At 39.7% G+C, this 22,993-nt stretch overlaps 1 long non-coding RNA gene across 4 annotated transcripts in view; it reads left to right on the forward strand.

The window, feature by feature from the left end:
- The window catches only part of LOC112052367 (uncharacterized), a 100,051-nt gene that overhangs the window by 61,147 nt on the left and 15,911 nt on the right, over positions 1 to 22,993 (forward strand). For all 4 annotated transcript variants that reach the window (XR_008251050.1, XR_008251048.1, XR_008251049.1 and 1 more), the window contains exon 3: positions 14,800 to 14,913. This is a non-coding gene — a long non-coding RNA (uncharacterized LOC112052367). The remainder of the gene's footprint in view (positions 1 to 14,799; positions 14,914 to 22,993) is intronic.

Here is a 22,993-nt window from a genome sequence, read left to right on the forward strand (position 1 = left end):
TGTACCTACCCTAATTTTTATTAGAATTTTTCTATATTTTCTATATAAATAACTTTTTTTTATTATTGCAATCTAAGATGGAAGTAGGCCAACTTGTTTGGAGAAGGCACAGATTAAAGAATAATAGGCAGATAGAGCGCACGGAAAACGGCAGTAATGCAGAGATTCCAAATACAAATTCAAAAACGAATACATTCTCGAGTCAGTACGACACAAAGTGTCGCATTAATTATTTTTCAACAAGAAACAATTTAATTAACAAGAAAAATGGCGTCTTGTGATTTTAACAACTGTTTACAAATACGAAAACAATAAGATGGAGTATTTTTATCGGTACTTATTGATTCTATTGTTTTACGTGATTGTTGTTAATGAAATACAAATTATGAATAAAGTTTGTATATGGTACATTATGCGGATGGCAAAGAGACGCACGCGTGACGTTTGTTTTTTTATGGGTTTCACCGGCTTCACTGCGCGGCTTGGTGGCTTATTCTCTATTCTATGGGAGTAGGATTAAAATATGTTTTTGATTGTACACGACATCGTACCGGAACGCTAAATCGCTTAGCGGTACATCTTTGTCGGTAGGGAGATAACTAGCCACGGCCAAAGCCTCCCACCAGCCAGACCTGTACCAATTCGTCGTGTAGAAACCGAAAGGCTTGTGGATTTCATCCTCCTCCTAAGTTCCTCCAAGTTAGCCCGATTCCATCTTAGATTGCGTCACACTTACCATCAGCTGAGATTATAGTCAAGAGCTAACTTGTAAAGAATAAAAAAAAAGCCTCTTTGTTTACGTAAACTTAAAGATTTAATTTTTTCACAACTTCATAGGTAGATCTGAGTTTAGGTAGAACTTTAAAATTGAAGGGCTTTCCATACAACTTTTGTACGACTATTTCATCCTCTTCTCATTTTATTTTCGCAATAAAACTATCCTATAACCCTCTCCGTATTATGGTCTCAAACCGTGCAAAGTTTCATTATAATTAAAATTAATTAGAATTAATGTAGTAGTTTGAGCGGGATGCTTGGTCAAACCAAAAAAAAAACCGGACAGACTGAAAACATGAAAAAAAATTCCTATCCCTATCCCTATATATTAATGCCCTCCAACTTTTTCTTTATGTATCATTCTGAAAGTTTTCCAAAATGGGCCCAATTTCGGACTTCTGCTTTTAACTTAATACCTCCTCGCATTCCCGAAATGAACTCCCGCACCTCGAAAGGAAAAAACGGAACCCTTATAGGATCACTTGGACCGTCTCTCTGTCTGTCTGTCATGACCTAATTACCATATCAATCAATCACCATAAAAATATTTGTAATAATGTAATAAAAAATTATGACAAATGTCTTGAACTACTTGAACTATACACATTTTCATTTTTTGAAGACAACTCACACTTGACCAAAAAATTGATTATACCGAAACTGTTATCGGTAACAGTAAGATTTTCTTAAAACATTTTCAGTAATCTGCGATCGTTTCAGATTTCCCTACGCTACCGGGAAATTGAACCCTGTAAAGATGAAAATTGATTGCGAAATAGTCATTATCAACCCATATTGGGCTCACGGCTGAGCTCGGGTCTCCTCTCATTCTGTGAGGGGTTAGGCCAAAAATTAGCCCAATGTGGATTTAAAGACTTGGAAGACACACGCAGAGAATTAAGAAAATTCTCTGGTATGCAGGTTTACTCACGATGTTTTCCTTCACCGTTTGAGACACGTGATATTTAATTTCCTAAAATACACAGAACTGCAAAGTTGGAGGTGCATGCCCCGGTCCAGATTCGTACCCGCACTCTCCGGAATTGGAAGCAGAGGCCTTATCCACCTGGCTATCACGGCTTACGTAAAATACTGAAAAATAAAAATATTGATAAAACAAGCTTCTATGCATATATGTACCACAGAGTAACCACAGTGAGTCTTTACAAGCAACGTACTGAAGCCGATGAAACCCTTAAAAAAAACAAACGTCACGCGTCTCCTTGACAACCGCATATACAATTTTTTTTATAATTTGTATTAAAAAATTTAACACTAACAACAAATTCGTAAATTAATATAATTATCTGAATGAATCTTATTCCTTTAGTTTTTGGAAACAGTTTTTAAAATATTAAAAAACATATTTTTTCTTGAATAATATTGAAAATTACATGACTGGAGATTACTTTTTGATTTTCGTATTTGGTGCGGATACGACACCGTCGTGTTCCGCACGCTCCATCTGTATATAATTTATTAATCTGTGACATATACCTAATTACAATTTTCTATTTAATTTTGCGAGACAAATTAGCCTAAGCTCGGTGGGTTTGTCTCGTTTAGTTCACGAGTTTCTCGTCGCTAGAGGTTCGTGTTACCTCACAAAGCCTTCTATGAAAATGTTTATCGCCTTAATAAAACTCTGTAATGTGCGGAATTCGGCATAAAAATAGTACTTATATACAACCAGCGCCATCTACCGACAAATAGCGGCACTAGAGCAGAGGAATCTAGGTCGCAATAAATCTAGGCTAACGAAACTGCTAGTAATCGAGTGCGTCCTACAACATTCGCGGGGTTCCGTGATTTTGCTGATAGACATAATTTCCGTAGATGAGATCAGGATATTACCGATCACATCCGATATTTCTTTATAAATTTTAAAAAAGTGGTTGTTTTGTGATATGCTGCCCTATTTTTTTTGCCTCAATTTAAATGTTATATACATTCAAAGTACCTACATCTGTATGTACGTACTTTGAATGAACATCATCCTTACTCTACCCTACCCCTATTCTATTCCTATCGTAAGTAGAGTCCGTCTCCTGGTTCTAAGCTACCCCCCAACCAATTACCTACCAGCCAAATCGGTTCAGCCGTTCTTGAGTAAAGCGACAATTTTCTTACAATCGGTACTTACATTTATTTACTTTTTTATATTTTTAAAGTTAAATAAAGGCATTGAAGCAGTCTTGAATCTGAAGTAATTGATAAGAATTAATACAAAGAAAATAAAGAACCTTTTCTAGCGGCGGCATTTCCATTATTTTTTTAACATAATTTGTTATAAAAGAACACTTACTGTGTCATAACATGTATAACATGCTGACGCGACACTTTTTATAAAACAACCGGGCCAGTGTAGGATTCCGTAGATTAAATTAGCAGTAATCCCTTATGTAATGCACAAAAATACCGATAACGACTTACCCTTTGCATATAGGGAAGGAACCCCAAATTATGTTTTATTTAAAATTTCCACTTTTCCACTATATAGACGTAACTAATACATACTCATACCAAATTTCATCTTTCTAGTCTTAACAGACCGACTAATTTTACTGACAACTTCATCTTATTAATTAACAACGGAATCAGTAGGTACCTATGCAATTTTGATTTACAATTACGTTTCTAAAGTTGGTCGACTATTAATCTTTTAATAGCGGTTGCTACTCTAGCTCTTATAGTTTTCCTTGTAATTTTATTATATTATAACCTCGTGAACTTTTCACGTATTTTATTCTATGATCAATAGTTTTTTATCCTAATCTCGTGAACTTTTCACGTATTTTAATCTATCATCCATAGTTTTTGCAGCGCAAGTACAAGCAACAATATTTTAGGTATTTTTTTTATACCTTAGGTTACATTATTGGAGTTTTAAGAAGGATCCCTTATTTTTTGAAATATAATATAGCCTATAGCACTCGGGGATAATGTAGCTTCCCAACAGTGAACGAATTTTTCAAATCGGTTCAGTAGTTTCGATATTCATTGCATACAAACAAACAAACATTCAAATATTTCCTCTTTAAAATATTATTAAATATACCTACATAATCTATATCTATACTTCTATACTAATATTATAAAGAGGTAAAGTTTGTAAGTTTGTAAGTTTGTCACATTTTTTAAATGGGGTAATCTTCGGAACTACTGGTCCGATTTTAAAAATTCTTTCACCAGTAGAATGCTACATTATCGGAGAGTGCTATAGGCTATATTTTATATTGGTATCATATATATTAGCCTAATTATCACAGTTTTTGTCATACAGGTCGGACTGAAAATCCTCTTAAACAGACTTATTCGCATGCGCTGCCTTAACTATTGTGTAAAATTGAAATTAATGTATAGAAACTTTATAAATCTTTAAAAGTTCTACAACAAAGTCCGCGACACCATTTATCTATCTTCTATATATTAGCAGATATAGTACCTTTTGTGTTTTAAAAATTATTAATTTTATATACTTAGGTTTACGTCATTATTTATACAACTAAACTTTAATCCTTATTAAAATAAATTATTTAATAATCACAAGGATATTATGGAGATAAGATTTGCCCTTTACAGTATGGTAATTACTTAAATAGTTTCGGAGATAATACAAAATTTCTAAAAGACTAAGTAGTAATTTCGCTATATGACGCCCGGCGCTTACATTTACGTAGTTCCTGTTCCTGTGTGAATATGGGGATCAAACATAGCCTATGACACTCGCAAATAACGTAGCTAGCTAGGTAAGGTAGGGGTAGGGTAGGGGTAGGTTTGGGGTAGGGTAGGGGTAGGGTGGAGGTAGGGGTAGGGTAGGGTAGGGGTAGAGTAGATGTAGGGGTTGGGTAGGGTTGGGTTGGGGTAGTGGTAGGGTAGGGTAGGGGTAGTAGTAAAGTTGACATAGAAATTTACGCGGACGAAGTCGCGGGCGTCCGCTAGTACCTAATATACAGAAACATTGATGTACTCACTGCAAATGCAACTTTCTAATCCTGTACTTTTATATGGGACTAGCGGACGCCCGCGACTTCGTCCGCGTAAAATTCGGTGTAAACTTTGTTTTCTCAATTCAACCCCATTACGTTTATATCTATTAATACATTATTTAACCTTTTTATTAAAATATAACTTAAAACATGAACGATTTATATTGAAAATACTTTCAACCCCTTTTAACGTGAATACGTCTTTAAAATTGCTTCCACAGTAGGGTGTTATTCCAAAAAAACGAATGTAACAAAATCGGGGGATAAAGACCCCCTGAAAATTCAATTAACGGACCTCTACCAACTTTATACCTCTCTGCTAAATTTCAAGTTTAGATCTCCTTCATCCAGCCTTGTCTCAAAATACAAGTTATGATCCAAACTTTTGAGAGCCTTTAGACCTACTTAATCCGGCCTTGTCGTAAAATTGATTTGTAAAGGACGTCTGCAAACTATAAACTACCTTCCTGTTTCTCAAGTTTGTAGCATTTCAAATGAAGGAGTTTCATACCGACTTGCGAGAGACTTTAGATCTCTTTGATCCAGTTCTATCGCAAAATCCGTTCTTAGCGGATATCTACTAACTATAAGCTTACCTCCCTGCCAAATTTTACGTTTGTATGTCAAGCGTTACTCGAGAATTCGTGATGAATGACCTTTCGCATTTATTTAATAAATATTACAAAGTTATTTAAACAGTTGCTGTATGTCGAGAACTCGGCTCGACTCGATTCCACTGAAAATTTTATTCTTTTTTACTTAATTTTTACATAATTTATTCACTTACACTAATTATGTTCTAAATTTGAAGCTTCTATGTCAGCTGGAAGTACTTTAGAGTTTTGATGGTCGGTCAGTCAGCGAATGAGTGACAAAATTAAGAAACTTTGACTACTTTATAATTCTTAAACTACTCGTGTATATTCAATGAAATCTATTTACCGATCTATAGGTACCATGCCTGTTTAGGTACTCAAAATTCAGGCTTCTGGTTTCATCCACAATGAAGTAATAGGTGGTCAAAATGGGCTTGAATGGTTTGGGTAGTGTGGGAGTAGAATAGGGTTGGGGTAGGGAATGAGTCAAAGCGTAGCTTGACCGGGTCAAAGCGTAGTTTAAAATAAATATACCCAATTACAAGTTATTAGAAATAAAAATCTATACTAATATTATAAAGCTGAAGAGTTTGTTTATTTGTTTGCTTGAACGCGTAAATCTCAAGAATAACTGGTCCGATTAGAAAAATTCTTTCAGTGTTACATAGCCTATTTATAGGGGAAGGCTATTGGCTATATATCATCCCCGTATTCCTACGGGAACTGGATACACGCGGGTGAAACCGCGCGGCGTCAGCAAGTATTAAATAAAAGTTAACAGATTATTTATCATGTACAAGGTGCTCGCCACGTTGTCCTTGTCCAAGGCCCCGTCTATCGCAACAAGTAAACTCATTAAAATCAGTTCTACGTCGTAAGCGTGAAAACGAAACAAATTACTTTCAATTTTAAGTTTACGCCTTCCTCGTATACTTACCCGTCCACTATCACCATCACTTTATAGTTTACTTGTACCATAGGTGTACCGGCGCTGTGTACCGAACCTCTAAATATGCGATACTTAGCAAATTACTTTATTTTTATAACATTAGTGCGAATGTTTGTTATAAACGCAAGTAATATTTCCTACCTGCAACTAAACGGAAAGCCAAACGTGGGCTCGAACCTGGGCCTTCTCGGAGGGAGACCAGCTGTTTCTCTGAATCTCGAAGGTAGGAAGCGAAGCGCGTCGCAAGATCTAGATTTGCCGGGATTCGAACTTGGAACCGTGTCATTGCCTCGTGAACTGCGCATCGTTTCCAATGGCACATTTTGATGACGGACGATATTTTTATCGTTTCTACCGACACTAAAAAAGGGAGTTAAAAAGGGTAAAAAAGGGAGGAGTGTTCGACCCGTATGTACCTTGGTATGTTTGTATGTTGGTGGATTTCCTAAAAACTATAGATCCAATTTGAATGCATTGCGTGTCTTATTACGTCTTGGTATTTATTAAATTTTTACTACACTGCCTGGCCACTTTTAGTTTGTTTTGTTGCTTTGAACTGGTAATCTTTTTATTGTATACCATATAAAATACATAATGTTCTAGTCAAATAGAGCTCTTAAGGTTTTGTTTTTCAGTAGATAAAACAATTATGCACGATGTTATTATTCCTCTGCGTAGAACATAACATCCATATTTTATGAAGTCGGTTCCATTGTCAGATAATATTTTTCCGTTTTTAGTGCTTCAATGTAACCCAGCGTAACATTCCTGAGAAGAGTTCTCTAAGTCTAAAGTCTAAACATCGATTATGAAGTGACTCGATATAGCACAATTTAGTGACTCGATAAACCACAATTTTCGATTTTAACATCAAACTATGAAAATTATAGGACTAATGTGGAAGTCATCAGTTTCAAACAACAACAAACTTACGACGTAACGAGATAGAAAGTCGAACCTTCTCCTTTTTTATTGTTAGTAGAAAAAAAATATTGGTTTTACTGGCGCAAATATTCAGATTGAGTTTTTTCGGTTTTCCGATAACTATTTGTACAATGATAACATACCTACAATTCAACATTTAACGTTCCTTAAAACTGAAAGTTTTTCAGAGCGTATTTACGACTCTAGTAGATGATGAGGAATTCTCAGATAATAGAATTTCCCAGATAGCGTCCACGGATTCGACAAATCGGGACGAGAGGTGTCAGTGGAGCCGCGCGCGCGTAGCACGGTAGCCGGACCGGCCGGGCCTGTCTGCGCTGATTCATGCACGCACACTCGCACGCACGCGCACACACTGCCGCGCGCGTGTGTGCGCGTGCGTCGAATGTTGTCAAGAAAATTATGCTCGCGAATTTGTATGTGCACTCATCCGACGTAAGTTGACCCCTGCATTAAAAGGATTCTTTTCTACCCCGAGGTCAAATGATTATTGTACTCTCATGCGATGTATTGGCAGCGAAGATTTTGTTTAACAGTGGATTTATTCATAGAGGGCGACCGGAGTACCGCGAGCCGCGCTCTCCGCCGGTTTCTATGCAATGCGCGGGTCTAACTGTTTTTGTATTATTATGAAGTGTGTGTGTTTTTTCTTATTTTGAGTATTATTTTGTTATCAGAACGGAGCCAGTGAAGTAGAACCCGAGCGAAACGGAATTCTGTAGTATTTGAAGATCAAAGTGTTTTAGTGCTGATAATGACTACTGGATAGTGTACGCACTAGGTACCCCGCTTGAGCGACGCTAGTGCGCCTGCGCATAGCTTCGCTGCACTCGCGACACTAACACGAGAATACAACTTACGCGGTTTGCTACTGTACTTTATCTTTTTCTAATATTCTACATTTACTCGTAGCTACAACAGTATCAATGTATTTCAAAGTGATCTATTTATCCTAACGCAACTTAATTTTATTTACTTTTTTATTTTGAAAATCTACACTAAAATAACAGCTGTGATAGCCCAGTTCCAGCTTGAAATCTGGTCCGGAGCATGCGCTTATAACTTTTCAGTTGTGTACATTTTAAGAAATTAAATATCACGTGTCTGAAACGGTGAAAGTAAAACATCGTGTAGAAAGAGAATTTTCTTAATTCTCTGCGTGTGTGAAGTCTGTCAATCCGCATTGGGCCAGCTATTGGCCTAACCCCTCTTATTCTGAGAGGAGACTAGTGCTCAATAGTGCGGGTTGCTAATGACGATACTAATATATTAAAGAGGATAGAGTTATAATTTTGTATGTACCTAACGAATAAACTAAAAAACTACTGAACCGATTTGAATTTTTTTTACTAATAGAAAGCTACGTTATCAGGAAGTAACATGGGCTATGATATATTATCATGCTACGACCAATAAGAGCGGAGTATCAAAAGTGTGGCAAAACGGGAAAACAAATTTCTTTCTGAGAACGTCTGCTGCGTGCACTGCGTAATCGGTTAAAATACCTACGGAAAAAATATGTATTTTTGAAAAATAAGTCAAAGTATTTGTTGCCATTAAATTAGTTCTAAAAAGGCATTATTTGTGAAGTCGTTTTTATAAACATTAATTTATATTTTTTTATTAAATTAATTTTTATCCAAATAAACAAAATATTCATCACTAAAATTCAATATGCTTTTAATGAATATCTTAGGAGATATCACAGTTTCAAGATATCCCGGAACTAAATAAGACTCAAATAGTCACTACTCTCGCAGTAGTGACGTGACATGTGACGGGTGACGGGAGTGCAATGGACGCGGACACTCTCACACAATGTACACTCGCAGTAGTGACGTGACATGTGACGGGTGACGGGAGTGCAATGGACGCGGACACTCTCACACAATGTACACTCGCAGTAGTGACGTGACATGTGACGGGTGACGGGAGTGCAATGGACGCGGACACTCTCACACAATGTACACTCGCAGTAGTGACGTGACATGTGACGGGTGACGGGAGTGCAATGGACGCGGACACTCTCACACAATGTACACTCGCAGTAGTGACGTGACATGTGACGGGTGACGGGAGTGCAATGGACGCGGACACTCTCACACAATGTACACTCGCAGTAGTGACGTGACATGTGACGGGTGACGGGAGTGCAATGGACGCGGACACTCTCACACAATGTACACTCGCAGTAGTGACGTGACATGTGACGGGTGACGGGAGTGCAATGGACGCGGACACTCTCACACAATGTACACTCGCAGTAGTGACGTGACATGTGACGGGTGACGGGAGTGCAATGGACGCGGACACTCTCACACAATGTACACTCGCAGTAGTGACGTGACATGTGACGGGTGACGGGAGTGCAATGGACGCGGACACTCTCACACAATGTACACTCGCAGTAGTGACGTGACATGTGACGGGTGACGGGAGTGCAATGGACGCGGACACTCTCACACAATGTACACTCGCAGTAGTGACGTGACATGTGACGGGTGACGGGAGTGCAATGGACGCGGACACTCTCACACAATGTACACTCGCAGTAGTGACGTGACATGTGACGGGTGACGGGAGTGCAATGGACGCGGACACTCTCACACAATGTACACTCGCAGTAGTGACGTGACATGTGACGGGTGACGGGAGTGCAATGGACGCGGACACTCTCACACAATGTACACTCGCAGTAGTGACGTGACATGTGACGGGTGACGGGAGTGCAATGGACGCGGACACTCTCACACAATGTACACTCGCAGTAGTGACGTGACATGTGACGGGTGACGGGAGTGCAATGGACGCGGACACTCTCACACAATGTACACTCGCAGTAGTGACGTGACATGTGACGGGTGACGGGAGTGCAATGGACGCGGACACTCTCACACAATGTACACTCGCAGTAGTGACGTGACATGTGACGGGTGACGGGAGTGCAATGGACGCGGACACTCTCACACAATGTACACTCGCAGTAGTGACGTGACATGTGACGGGTGACGGGAGTGCAATGGACGCGGACACTCTCACACAATGTACACTCGCAGTAGTGACGTGACATGTGACGGGTGACGGGAGTGCAATGGACGCGGACACTCTCACACAATGTACACTCGCAGTAGTGACGTGACATGTGACGGGTGACGGGAGTGCAATGGACGCGGACACTCTCACACAATGTACACTCGCAGTAGTGACGTGACATGTGACGGGTGACGGGAGTGCAATGGACGCGGACACTCTCACACAATGTACACTCGCAGTAGTGACGTGACATGTGACGGGTGACGGGAGTGCAATGGACGCGGACACTCTCACACAATGTACACTCGCAGTAGTGACGTGACATGTGACGGGTGACGGGAGTGCAATGGACGCGGACACTCTCACACAATGTAAACTCGCAGTAGTGACGTGACATGTGACGGGTGACGGGAGTGCAATGGACGCGGACACTCTCACACAATGTACACTCGCAGTAGTGACGTGACATGTGACGGGTGACGGGAGTGCAATGGACGCGGACACTCTCACACAATGTACACTCGCAGTAGTGACGTGACATGTGACGGGTGACGGGAGTGCAATGGACGCGGACACTCTCACACAATGTACACTCGCAGTAGTGACGTGACATGTGACGGGTGACGGGAGTGCAATGGACGCGGACACTCTCACACAATGTACACTCGCAGTAGTGACGTGACATGTGACGGGTGACGGGAGTGCAATGGACGCGGACACTCTCACACAATGTACACTCGCAGTAGTGACGTGACATGTGACGGGTGACGGGAGTGCAATGGACGCGGACACTCTCACACAATGTACACTCGCAGTAGTGACGTGACATGTGACGGGTGACGGGAGTGCAATGGACGCGGACACTCTCACACAATGTACACTCGCAGTAGTGACGTGACATGTGACGGGTGACGGGAGTGCAATGGACGCGGACACTCTCACACAATGTACACTCGCAGGCAAACTTTTGCCTTTATGATATTAGTGTGGTAGTCTTTCAGTGTTTCTATTTGTCTAATTAACATTCGATATTAAATCAGAATAAAAATCAAACATCAGAGCGTGCAGAACTTATTTAGAACATAGGCCAGCGATTGGCTCAGCGATGATGCAGCCTACGGCGGAACGCGCTTGTCTGGAAGCTGCCTATTCACTCTGGACTTAAAGATACCCATGTCGAAGGTGATGGGGACAACTGACGCTGAAGGGAATTCCATAAGTTCACAGTACAAATCAGTAAGGAATAATAAAACGCTTATGTGTGGCCCCGCCCGCGTTGATGTCTATTGCAGCCGCCGAGAGCCCTCGACGTAGCCCTGCGTTCGCTCCACCGCTGTCGCCGCCGCTGACTCCGGCTGGGAATCGAACCCAGAACCATTCTCGTAAAGCAGCATGTACACAACTGCGCCTGAGCTCAATCAAACGAACGAATAATATTATAGCTAAGTAGCGATTGCTATTTAAGGAATTATAGTTGACCAATTTAAAAAAACGTTCTTGGGGAACGAGAATGTCGTATAACTTCCGTTGTTAATTAATAATATAAAGTTATTAGTACCTAGTACAGACTTAGAGTCTTTACAACTTTGAAAGTTGAAGTTTGGCATCGGTATAATACCAATACAGTACTCCCGTCCCGTACTCTATACTAATATTTTAAAGCTGAAGAGTTTGCTGGTTTGCTCGAACGCGATATGAAAAATTCTTTCAGTGTCAGATCGCCCATTTATCGAGGAAGTATATATAGTAGGTATATATAGAAGTGTATACAGGCTATATATTATCCCCGCATTCCTACGGGAACGGGAACTACGCGGATGAAACCGCTCCGCGTCAGCTGTGTAATGGATAAAACGCAAATGGTATCTACGCCATCTAATTATCTAAAACTAATTTGAACAGATTTGAAATAATCCCTAGGGTGTCCAAGTTATATTTTATTTTTCGGATTTTTGAATTAGTTTTTTCAAAGCTTTCTGTGATTAAGATTATAAAGATCTTATTTTTGAACATTACGAAATAAATAACCAATGTGTTATACTATTTTTACTTTTTATTTGTTTTACTTGTTTTGTAAAACGCAAGCTCCGAGTGCAATAATGTTTCTTTCATTGCGAAGACCTGATTTAATAAAAATTGTGTAAAAATGTAACTGAAGTGTCATTTTAAAAACTTGTACACTTGTCGTGGTTTGTAAATTGATATGAGATTTGTGTGTACTGCTTGCAGTTACAAAGTTGCTGGTAATAATGCATGGGAGGTGCTGAATTTACAATATAAGAAAAAGAAATTTAAATGTGCATTTGTTCTTCAAAATTATTTACATGATATTAAATTAATATTCAAAAAAAAATATTTAAAACTACGCTTACTAACAGCTGCTGCTCTGTATCATGTTAATTACATTTTAATTACTTTTTTCTCTTTTTTCCAACAGTGTGAGGTATCGCTTTAGGAATTTTTGAGGGTTGAAAGTGCTAATTCAATCTGCGATTGGCCCCACACGCACTTGGCCGGTTTTTTAATCAATGACAAGTTTGCTTGACTGCGATCTCACCTGATGGTGCGTCTGTGTCACACAGTCTGACGGGAGCGGCTCACTTGATCTTCTTTGACCTGTAGGTACTTATGTCGGTTTCTTCGCGGCATCATACTTACCTACCGGAACGCTATACCGCTTGACGGGACGTCTTTAACGGAGGGTGACTAGCAATGACCGATATCTACCACCAAACCAGACCTGACATTTCACAACCCGCAGCCGCAGAGCGCTCGTCCTTGCGCCGCAGTGTCGTTCGCCAGCGACCTGGTGCAGTCATACGTCGTCGTAGGTAGCGCCGACTCGCGGAACACTTTAAATGGAATGTGTCTTAATAACAAAGGGGCATCGAATCGATACCCGGCTTTGATCATGGGGTGAAAGTTGTACCCCATTGGCCGAGCGCGGGGGGTTGGTCCGCGGGGCGCGCGCGCGGTGCGCGGGGGTGAATTATTACAATCATTGTACCCTATGCGATGACTTCACTCGGCCCGCCCGCGATACGACTCCTGCTGAGTTCCTAATTTACTTTATTTTGTTACATACTTTTCTTTTTTTTATTTTCCATTACAATTTTACTTCTAAAAGTAAAGACAATTTAAAAAAAATAATCGGATATTTAGAAACTGAACTTTGAATCTCTATTGAGTTTTTTGCCTGCTTCCAAATAGACAGTTTTGAGCGAGTTTTCATGGATACTCGTAAAACACAATGCGCTGATGGCGACAGCCGGCGGTAGTCAGATGTACTCCATTTTAATGAAGGCTTATAGTTAGTTAGCCCTTGCTCCTGCCACAGGTACGTACGGTGACCAATCATGGAGATAGGAATATTGCAGGTTTCTAGTGTTTACATCCTCAACCAAGTATAATATTTTTTTAATTAATTTCTCGGCATAATAATATGAGAAATCATGTCCCTAGCCGGCAGTCAATACTGCGCGGCAACCAACCCTTCGGTTACCATGAAGATAACAGTCTGGTGACTAGCGAGACAACATCCTGAAGAAAATATCAAAAAATACGTTTTCCACTTGTATAATTGAGGATCTGGAGCCTTGAAACCTGCTACCTACTACAGCTATCGCCGAACACCGTAACTGGCTACTGATAATACTTACCTACAGCAGGAGCAAACGCTGACACATCCTTCCTAACATGAGGCATGTGTGGCCATGCCAGCTCCCGGTGTACAGAGCATGCGTAGTGTGACTACTAAATAGTTTAACGTGGTTTAACTCTGACGTCAGTTGGCCACCTAATGTCATTAACAGGAAATCAATAACAGCCACGTTTATTTATACGTGCAATGTCAACTGTGCAATACCAACTACCTGTTCTGTAATATCCACGAAAAGGTTGTCAGTAGCCACCGAATAACGTTTTTACCTATGATCTCAATCAGTTATCATTAAATAAATAGTGAATACGAAATCATGTGGCTTAAGAATAGGGATGATGACAGTTTTTTAAATTGTATATAAATTAGGAGTATGCCAATAGTAAAGTAATTTTGTAATAGTAACAGGCTATCTGCGATCATTACTTTCGGAGCTAAAGGGATTTATTTTAAGGGTCAGATTTGCGGCGCTGCCGCGGATCCCTGAAAAAATAGCCCACCGTCGCTAGCCGAGCCGTAGTGGCTCAGTAGACATGATTTCTGTCTTCCATTCGAATCCGGTCGGGGCATGCACTTCCAACTTTTAAGATGTATGCATTTTAAGAAAATATGAACTATCACGTGGAAAAGGAAAAACATCGTGAAGAAACCTGCATACCTGAGAAATTTCTTCATTCTCTGTGGTGAAGTCTGCCAATCTGCATTGGGCCAGCGTGGTGGACTATTAGCCTCAGCCCCCTCACATTCTGAGAGGAGACTCGTGCTGACAGACAGTGAGCCGAGAATGTGTTTGTAATGATGATGCTCAATATGTAATAGTTGTATAGTCAAAGTCAGTGAATGCCTCCCCAGATACGTGTGCGGTACACGAGACGCGTCGCGTGGCGCAGCGCGTGGTGCAGCGGTCGCAGGCGACAACTACGAGTGTGAGAGCACTGTGTTGGACATCCCCTACCGACTAATCGAGTGAGTAATTACAGAACTTACATATTAACATAACATAAAATAGACACACTAAAAACACGCTTTTAGCACCCACTAAAAATTACAAATATTGGATTTAAGTCACGTGACCATTTTTCGTATTTCTGTAAGCAAACCCTTTCATTTGATATCCATATCATGGGGGTGGATTTCAAACAGCCAGTCCGCCATCTTTGGGAGATCACCATTTTGGATTTGTATAGACGTTTCTTAGCTAATCATGCATTGTCATCAGAATTCAGAGCGTGTGCAAAATTTCATCCTAATCGAAGACCAGGAAGTGGGTCAAATTAAGATTCCAAGATTTGATTTTCTTACATAGTTACAACTGATTGGGGAGGCCGCCATATTGGATTGGTAAAATTTAAAAGAAAACATTTAAAAAAAGAATTGGCCAAATAGGTCCAGGCGTTGTTGAGTTATGCGCTTACCAACGCATTTTGCGATTCATTTTTATAATATAGATTACCTATTCATTTTAAAAACTAGACAAGAAAGAAAGTGGACAAAGAAAAATTTCTTAAGAGACCAGATACCTTTTTTAACTGACTTCCAAATATATATCAATAATGATATATTTATATTTTCAGCCGACGAAAGACAGAGAGAAGGTTAACAATTCGACGAATCGAATCGAATCTATAACTTTTTACTGTATAGTCTGATTTTGATAATTTTAGGAAATTAAATATCACGTGTCTCAAACGGTGAAGAAAAACATCGTGAGGAAACCTGCACACCAGAGAATTTTCTTAATTCTCTGCGTGTGTGAAGTAAGCCAACCCGCATTAGGCCAGCGTGGTAGACTATTGGCCTAACCCTCTACTTCTGAGAGGAGACTCGAGCTCAGCAGTGAGCCGAATATGGGCTGATAATGATGACCTCTATAATATTAGTATAAATAAATATAAATAATAAATAAATATACTTAAACAATACACATAAGTATGCGTAGAAAGTATAGATTCGCAGAGTATTAATTTTAGTTTGCTCGGTTTTTATACTCTAGCTGAAAGTTGGTATTTTATTCTGCATTTAGGTGGGACTATCCAGAAAAATAACAAAAAAAATCTGCCACGTCTGTTTTAAGAAATATTTATTATTATAACTAAAGTACATTATTTGGGTATTGAAATTGAAAATAAAAATTAAATTACTAATTTCTGCTTTCTTTCTATAGTATTTGAATAAGTGTCTATTGTAATGGACTAACTGTAGAGTCCCCTAACATGTCTTCATCCCAAAACTTGATGTTGTTCTTCAAATCTTGGTGAAAACGTTCCTTGTTCATCACTCATACTTTCTTTCAGTTTTCAGGGAAAAAACTCAATTGAAAAAAAATTATGACATGTTTAGTCCCTGATGGGAGTAAACATGAAAAAAAAGAAGCGGACTAACTCGTAAGGAGGAGGATGAAAATCCACACCCCTTTCGGTTTCTACACGGCATCGTAGGGTGGTGGCTAGCCACGGCCGAAGCCTCCCACCAGCCAGACCTGGACAAATTAAGAAAATCTAAATTTGCCCAGCCGGTGATCGAACCCAGGACCACCGTTTTGTAAATCCACAGCGCATACCACTGCGCCACGGAGGTTGTCAAACCAAATATGAATATTCTAAATCTTCTCTGTTTGTTTTGACAGTCACGACCCATCTAGATGTAAAGTTCTTATCAATAACGACCAGACCCCTTATGACAGTCACAACACATCAAGATGTAAAGTTCTCGTCAATACGAATTGATCAAGCCCAATGACAAGATAGCTACTGCAAACCGTTTCCTCGTTTGTGCTTCGGCTCCATCATCGACACCAAACCTTCTTCGAATTGTAGTGCTTTAAAATACTTATTGATAACAGTCAGTTTCAAACACCAATTTCTTAAACTAATTGATAACACTGAATTTTCTAAAGTAATTGAAATAAAAAAATACAACCGACTTTAAAACTAAAACCCACGAAACTAAAAATGGAAAAATAACATTATTATATTTTCTACCTATTGACCACTTTGAAGTCGGTGCCAAGCCCGTGTAGTGTTGATTTAGTCGTAACGGAAAAAACACATGAAAGACAAAAAGAATATCTGAGACAAAATTACGATAGAATTTATAGATCACAGGCTTGGCACCGACTTAAAACTGATCAATAGATAGAAAATATAATTGTTTTTTTTCCTTATTTATTTTCGTGGGTACCTACGTTAAAGTTTTGAAGTCGGTTGTATTTTTGTAAAATAATTATATAGAACCTATTATTTATTTTATGGTTTCATCGGAGACCCAACATTTACTCCCTAGGGGTGACTTCAAAATTTGTTTCGAAGCTTTATGCAGCGTGAGCTTAAGCTCCATCTCTCTCCTACAGGAAGAGATTAAGTCCTATGGGTCGTTAACATGGCTGATAAACGATTGAACTTGCATCTTACTTTATGTCCAGGACTAATGTTAAATCGATTTTACCACGATATGTTAGTCCCACAAAGGTCCCACACATGCCGCAGCTCACATTGCTGCTACTTTTTAGTTTGTACCACGTAATACATCATATACAAGTTTGTACATGTAGGGATAGGGTCAGTCGTGATTAGGGCTGCCAACATTTTTTCAGAAAAAATTATTATTCTTTAGATTTAGCTATGAAAAAATATAGTACTCTTAAATAAAATATAGTTATGGAATAAGTAAAAAATCAACATTAAAAAAACAACGATATTTATTTGCATTTTTCAAAAATGTTTTGTTTGAAATGAGAGTATATGCTTATTCACACCTGATTTAAATTTTTTTAAAAACCAAATGTTATTATTTTTTAATTTGTTTACTATATACAGACCCGAAATATAGTACAATACTATATATTACGGTACGGTACAACCCTAGCCGCGATAGCCCAGTGAATATGACCTCTGCATTCGATTCCGGTCCGGGCATGCTCCTCCAACTGTAACAAAATTAAATGTCGTGTCCCAAAGGGTGAAGGAGAAATATCGTGAGGAAACCTGCGTACCTGAGAATTTTCTTAATTCTATGCGTTTTGGAAGTCTGCCAATCCGCATTGGGACAACGTGGTGAACTATTAGCCTAACCCCTCTCATCCTACAAGGAGACTCGTGCTCAATGGTGAGCCCAATAAAGGTCATTAATGACGATGATTATGATGAAGACGAGGTACAAGGAGATGCTTCCTTCTTATCTCGTCCCTGAGCCTCAGTCGAGCAGTGAGCAGTGAGCAGTGAGCAGTGAGCAGTGAGCAGTGAGCGGTGGCCGACCGAGCAGTACGCGAGGGAAGCTCCTCGGTGCGTATTTATAAACTCGAGTCGGATTCGAATTTTGAATCTCGGTACATCGCAAAAAGCGCCACGCGTTCGGTCGACGAACTCGCTTGCACGTGTGCGCGGCGCGCGCGTGTGCGTGCAGACGCGTGCGGACGGGCGGGCGTCTGTGTGTGCGCGCGCGTGTGTGCGGGCAGACGCAGTGCGCCTGTGTGCGCTGCTGATACAGCGTGATTAGATCGTGCTCCTTCATTGACTTTCTTATAAGATTTTATTGTGTGAAACCATTTACAAGCGCTGTCGATTGAAAATGTACAATTCAGTAAAGCTTACTAAATAGAGAGTTTTTCCGTACCTATTGTATTTTTTTTTTTTTGGTAATAGACTATTATTTTCATTTAAACCAACGCTTTTGCGAATATAAATATTTAGAATGAATCTTTTTACATTCGTTAAATGACGTATACTATGAAATGTAGTAGGTGCTTAGACTTACTACCTACTCGTAACTAATTTATACTTATAACATGAATTTTTAGTTTTTAATTCAAATTAAAATTACCTGCATACAGTAGGTAAAATAGGCAAGGACATAACAATGAATTTTCCTTTGAGGATTTGACGGCCTCCGTGGTGCAGTGGTATGCGCAGTGGACTTACTAGACGGAGGTCCTGGGTTCGATCCCCGGCTGGACCTATTGTGGTTTTCTTAATTGGTCTAGGTCTGACTGGTGGGAGGCTTTGCCCGTGGCTAGTTATCACCCTACTGTCAAAGACGTACCGCCAAGCGATTTAGCGTTTCGGTACGATGTCGTGTAGAAACCGAAAGGGGTGTGGATTTTCATCCTCCTCCGAACAAGTTAGCCCGCTTCCATCTTAGATTACATCATCACTTACCATCAGGTAAAATTGTAGTCCTTGACTACAATTTTACCTGAGGCTAACTTGTAAAAAATAAAATTAAAAAAAATTATAAATATAAAAGGGTGGATTAAAGGATGGTTGTTAACCGTAACATATTGAGTAACAAGTCAATCCCACCAACAGATTTGGATAAAACTTTAAAATTATCGGAATTTCCACACAAGAACAGGATGTACTCGGAAGAGACCGCGCTGTACTGCCGATGTGTGTGTTGGCTCTGTGTCGGACGAGCGCGCGTGTGAGTGCGTGCGCGTGTGTGCGCCGGCCGGGAGCTGCTTGTTGTTAACAATAATAATCTAATTATTGTTGTTGCCGAGCAACGGCGCAACACGACAAAGTAACGGTGAGCGCTCTACCCCCTGCGGCTCAATGGTTGACGCAGCCGGCTCACGTCCGAGCGGTTCAGGGTTCGTCCGGTGGGCTGACGTCACCCACTCACTCCTACCTCCTGGCACGAGCTGTTCGCTTAGTTGAAGTATTCATCATATCGAAAGTGTGGTTAAAAAGGACGAGCTAATATTCTTTCTTTCTAATACGTTGTATGAAATAGGATCTCCTCAATTATCTCAATGAAACGGTAAAGAGGCCGGAGAGAGTCCAGCAGTGTTGCCCTCACAGTTGTGCACGTAGAACCTTTTGTTGACCTTTTAGATGCAGTTAGTATTGATGTGGTTCAACAGAAGTCCCGAGTTCGATTCCTTTGTTGACTGCGGAACCCATATCTCAAGCTGAGATCGCCCGCGCGGTCGCGTCGGCACTAGGTGGCACTAGCTCGCGGCGCGCCGGCAACGGCGACCTGCCCCAACTGCCGCCGCGCGCACGGGCCCGGGTTCGATGCTCTTCATTATCAGCTGTTCGTAGTACAAATATTCGGACCTTAGAGCAATCACGCTGCTCCGTTGCGCTTTGGCGGGATTCGGGAGATAATGCTTGACTGCAAAATAACGATCACTATCAGATGTAATTATTTTCAAAAACACATTTAAGCTAAGAGAATCCATCATAAATAAATAAGCATTGATAGTGTTTGAATGTTCACTTTACGTTTTCAGAAATCACATCACATGATATCCAGTAGCGTGCACTTCATACATGCACTACAGCATTGCATACCCTAAAAAATGATTGAATGATGACAATGCACATTTACCCAGTTTGGTTAAATTGTCTCAGTGCCATAGCCTTATGCACGCCACTGATGATATCCCAACAAGAAACTTGCGAGCTTTTCCACTAAACCACTTACTCGTAGCTACGTCGCCGTTTCCAATTAGAATATTACAGTTCAATAATATTGTAATTGCAAAACCTTCGTCGGCTATAACTCAGTTTCGTTACCACTTGTTACGCGTCAGAGCCTTCACTAGAATACTAAAACACCGTAGAAATCTTTTTCAGTTATTTATTTCGAGTAAAAATTTTTGAACCGTCAATAGAATAGTTGACTCATATAAATTTTAATATTTAAATAATAAAAAAAATACCGACTTCAAAACCTAAAAACGTACCCACTAAACTAAAAAGTGAAAAATAACATCATAATATGTTCTACCTGCTGATCAGTATGAAGGCGGTGCTTAGCCGGTGATGTATTAATTCAAGCCATGTGAGAATATCTTATAGATTTAGATTTTGCAGACAGTGTTGTTTCATGCGGTCCTGTCAGAAATGGCTTAAATTAAGAGTTAAATTAAGAGTTTTAGGTTTTGAAGTCGGTTGTATTTTTTTTATTAAAATTTTTATTATTTTTCCATTTTTAGTGTCAAATTTCATCTCAAACGAATACATCAGACCCCTAATGACAGTCACAACCCATCTTGGTACAAAATTCTCAGCAATACAAATTAATCAAGCCCAAGTACAAGGTAGCTACCGTAAACCGTTAAGGAGTTCCCTTAATTGACCTTGGTCTTCATCATCAGACCCCTAATAACAGACATTTCATCCAGGTAGAAAGTTTTCAGCAATACGAATTAATCAAGGCCAAACATAAGGTAGTTACTGTAAACTGTTAAGGAGTTCCCTTAATTGTCCTTGGTCTTGGTCGCAAGTTCTCGTTAATACAAATTAATCAAGCCCAAACACAAGGTAACTGCTGTAAATCGCCGAGGAGTTCCCTCGTCTGTTTTATGGCTCCATCATCAGATCGATTTTAAACCTTCATGAAATTATAGTGCTTAAAAGTACTAAATGGAAAAGTATACGAACACACTAGACACCCATATAATTTTCGAAAGTTCCCCTCAATTTCTCCAGGATTCCATCATCAGATCTTGTTATGATGGCAATGGGACCAAATGGGGACTATACCGTTTCAAACAAAAAAAAATTTTAGAAATCGGTCCAGGCGTCTTTGAGTAATCGGTGTACATACATAAAAAAAAAAAAAAAAAAATACCGACCGAATTGAGAACCTCCTCCTTTTTGAAGTCGGTTAACAAGATTAATTTCATGTAGTAGGTAGGTACATGAAATTAATCTTGTTATGGTATACATGGAATAAGGGTCCGAAATATATCGACATCAATCAAAAAATAAATTTCTCGAATAAGTATGTAATAAATTTTTCCAGACGTCAAAAACGCTGTCGTCCGCTTTGTGACGTCAAACTATTATTATTGATTAATAATTTAGTCAAACACTCCGCTTGGGAAAGCTTTCTGAATTTCAGACTTCCTGTTACTTGTCAACTTGTTGTAGATCAACGGAAAGTATCTTATGAGTTTTTATTTCCTTCAATGTGTGCTGAATAAACGGAATTTTTTTTACGTAAACTTATAAATTTGATTTTTTTTACAACGTCATGGGATCGTATACGGTCTAGATTTCTACCTAACCTCAACGCATTCCCGATAGAAAGAGTCTAAAGTCGTCTAAAGACGGGCAAGAAAGTGATCTTTTTTCTTTTTGAGGTACGGAATCCTAAAAAACGAGGATCACCCATGGAGACGGTCTCTTACTACTACGAGTAGAGGTACTAGGAGCACAGTACAAGCGAGAACGGCTCTAGGGGAGTAGGTGCACCACACACAACAATCGCAACACCGTCGTGTCGTCGGCGAGTTTTTGCGCGTCTGCCGCGGTCGTTGCCCCGCCGACCCGCGCCGCTGATACGCCCTGAAGGGTAGCAGGTTCGACGCCCACGCCGGGGACGCCGTCTTTGTACCACGCCTTAGGTGAAAAGGTTAAAGAGTGGGCAGATAACCGTTATAGCAGAACATGATTTTAAAAATATTTTCTTACGTAGGTAGATAAAAAGAAAGACATTCAAATACTTAATAATAACAATGTACAAAAAAATACTGTGATAGATTATTTTTTAGTGGAGTCGACGAAAGCTTTTAAATAAAACTTTAAAATACATTTTTACCTCATAGAAATCGTAGCAGAATAGTTGGTAAGAAAAATTTATGAAAAAAATAACATTAGTAAAGTTAAGCCATACTTTAAAGTACTTACTTTTTGCATTTACTTTGAACCTAGCTTAGTTCCTATTGAGTAGGAATTATTTCAAAAGTTTTTCTGCTCGATAGAACGAGTCCAAGGCCCACAGATGCGCCCCTAGCAACAAAACGCAACTTGCTATCGGGAAATAAATGAAAAAAATAATAAACAAAAGCTCCGGCATTATCTCTTCGGTATAACTCATTATGTGCTCTACACCAATCGTTTTACAGTTCAAAATCCGCTGTCTGATTGAACTCGGTCGGTAGCACTAGGAAAATAAAGCAGAAAATATTTTTTTCAAACGCCATCCGTCAGTTTGCCTCTAGCGTTCGTAGAGGGTGTTGTGTCGCACATCGTCGCTAAGTCTCGCGTGTTTATTTACGAAAACAATAACAAAAAGTAGTGCAGTGAAAGCTGTG

The sequence above is a fragment of the Bicyclus anynana genome, chromosome 8 (genome assembly GCF_947172395.1).
Source record: "Bicyclus anynana chromosome 8, ilBicAnyn1.1, whole genome shotgun sequence".
NCBI lineage: Eukaryota > Metazoa > Arthropoda > Insecta > Lepidoptera > Nymphalidae > Bicyclus > Bicyclus anynana.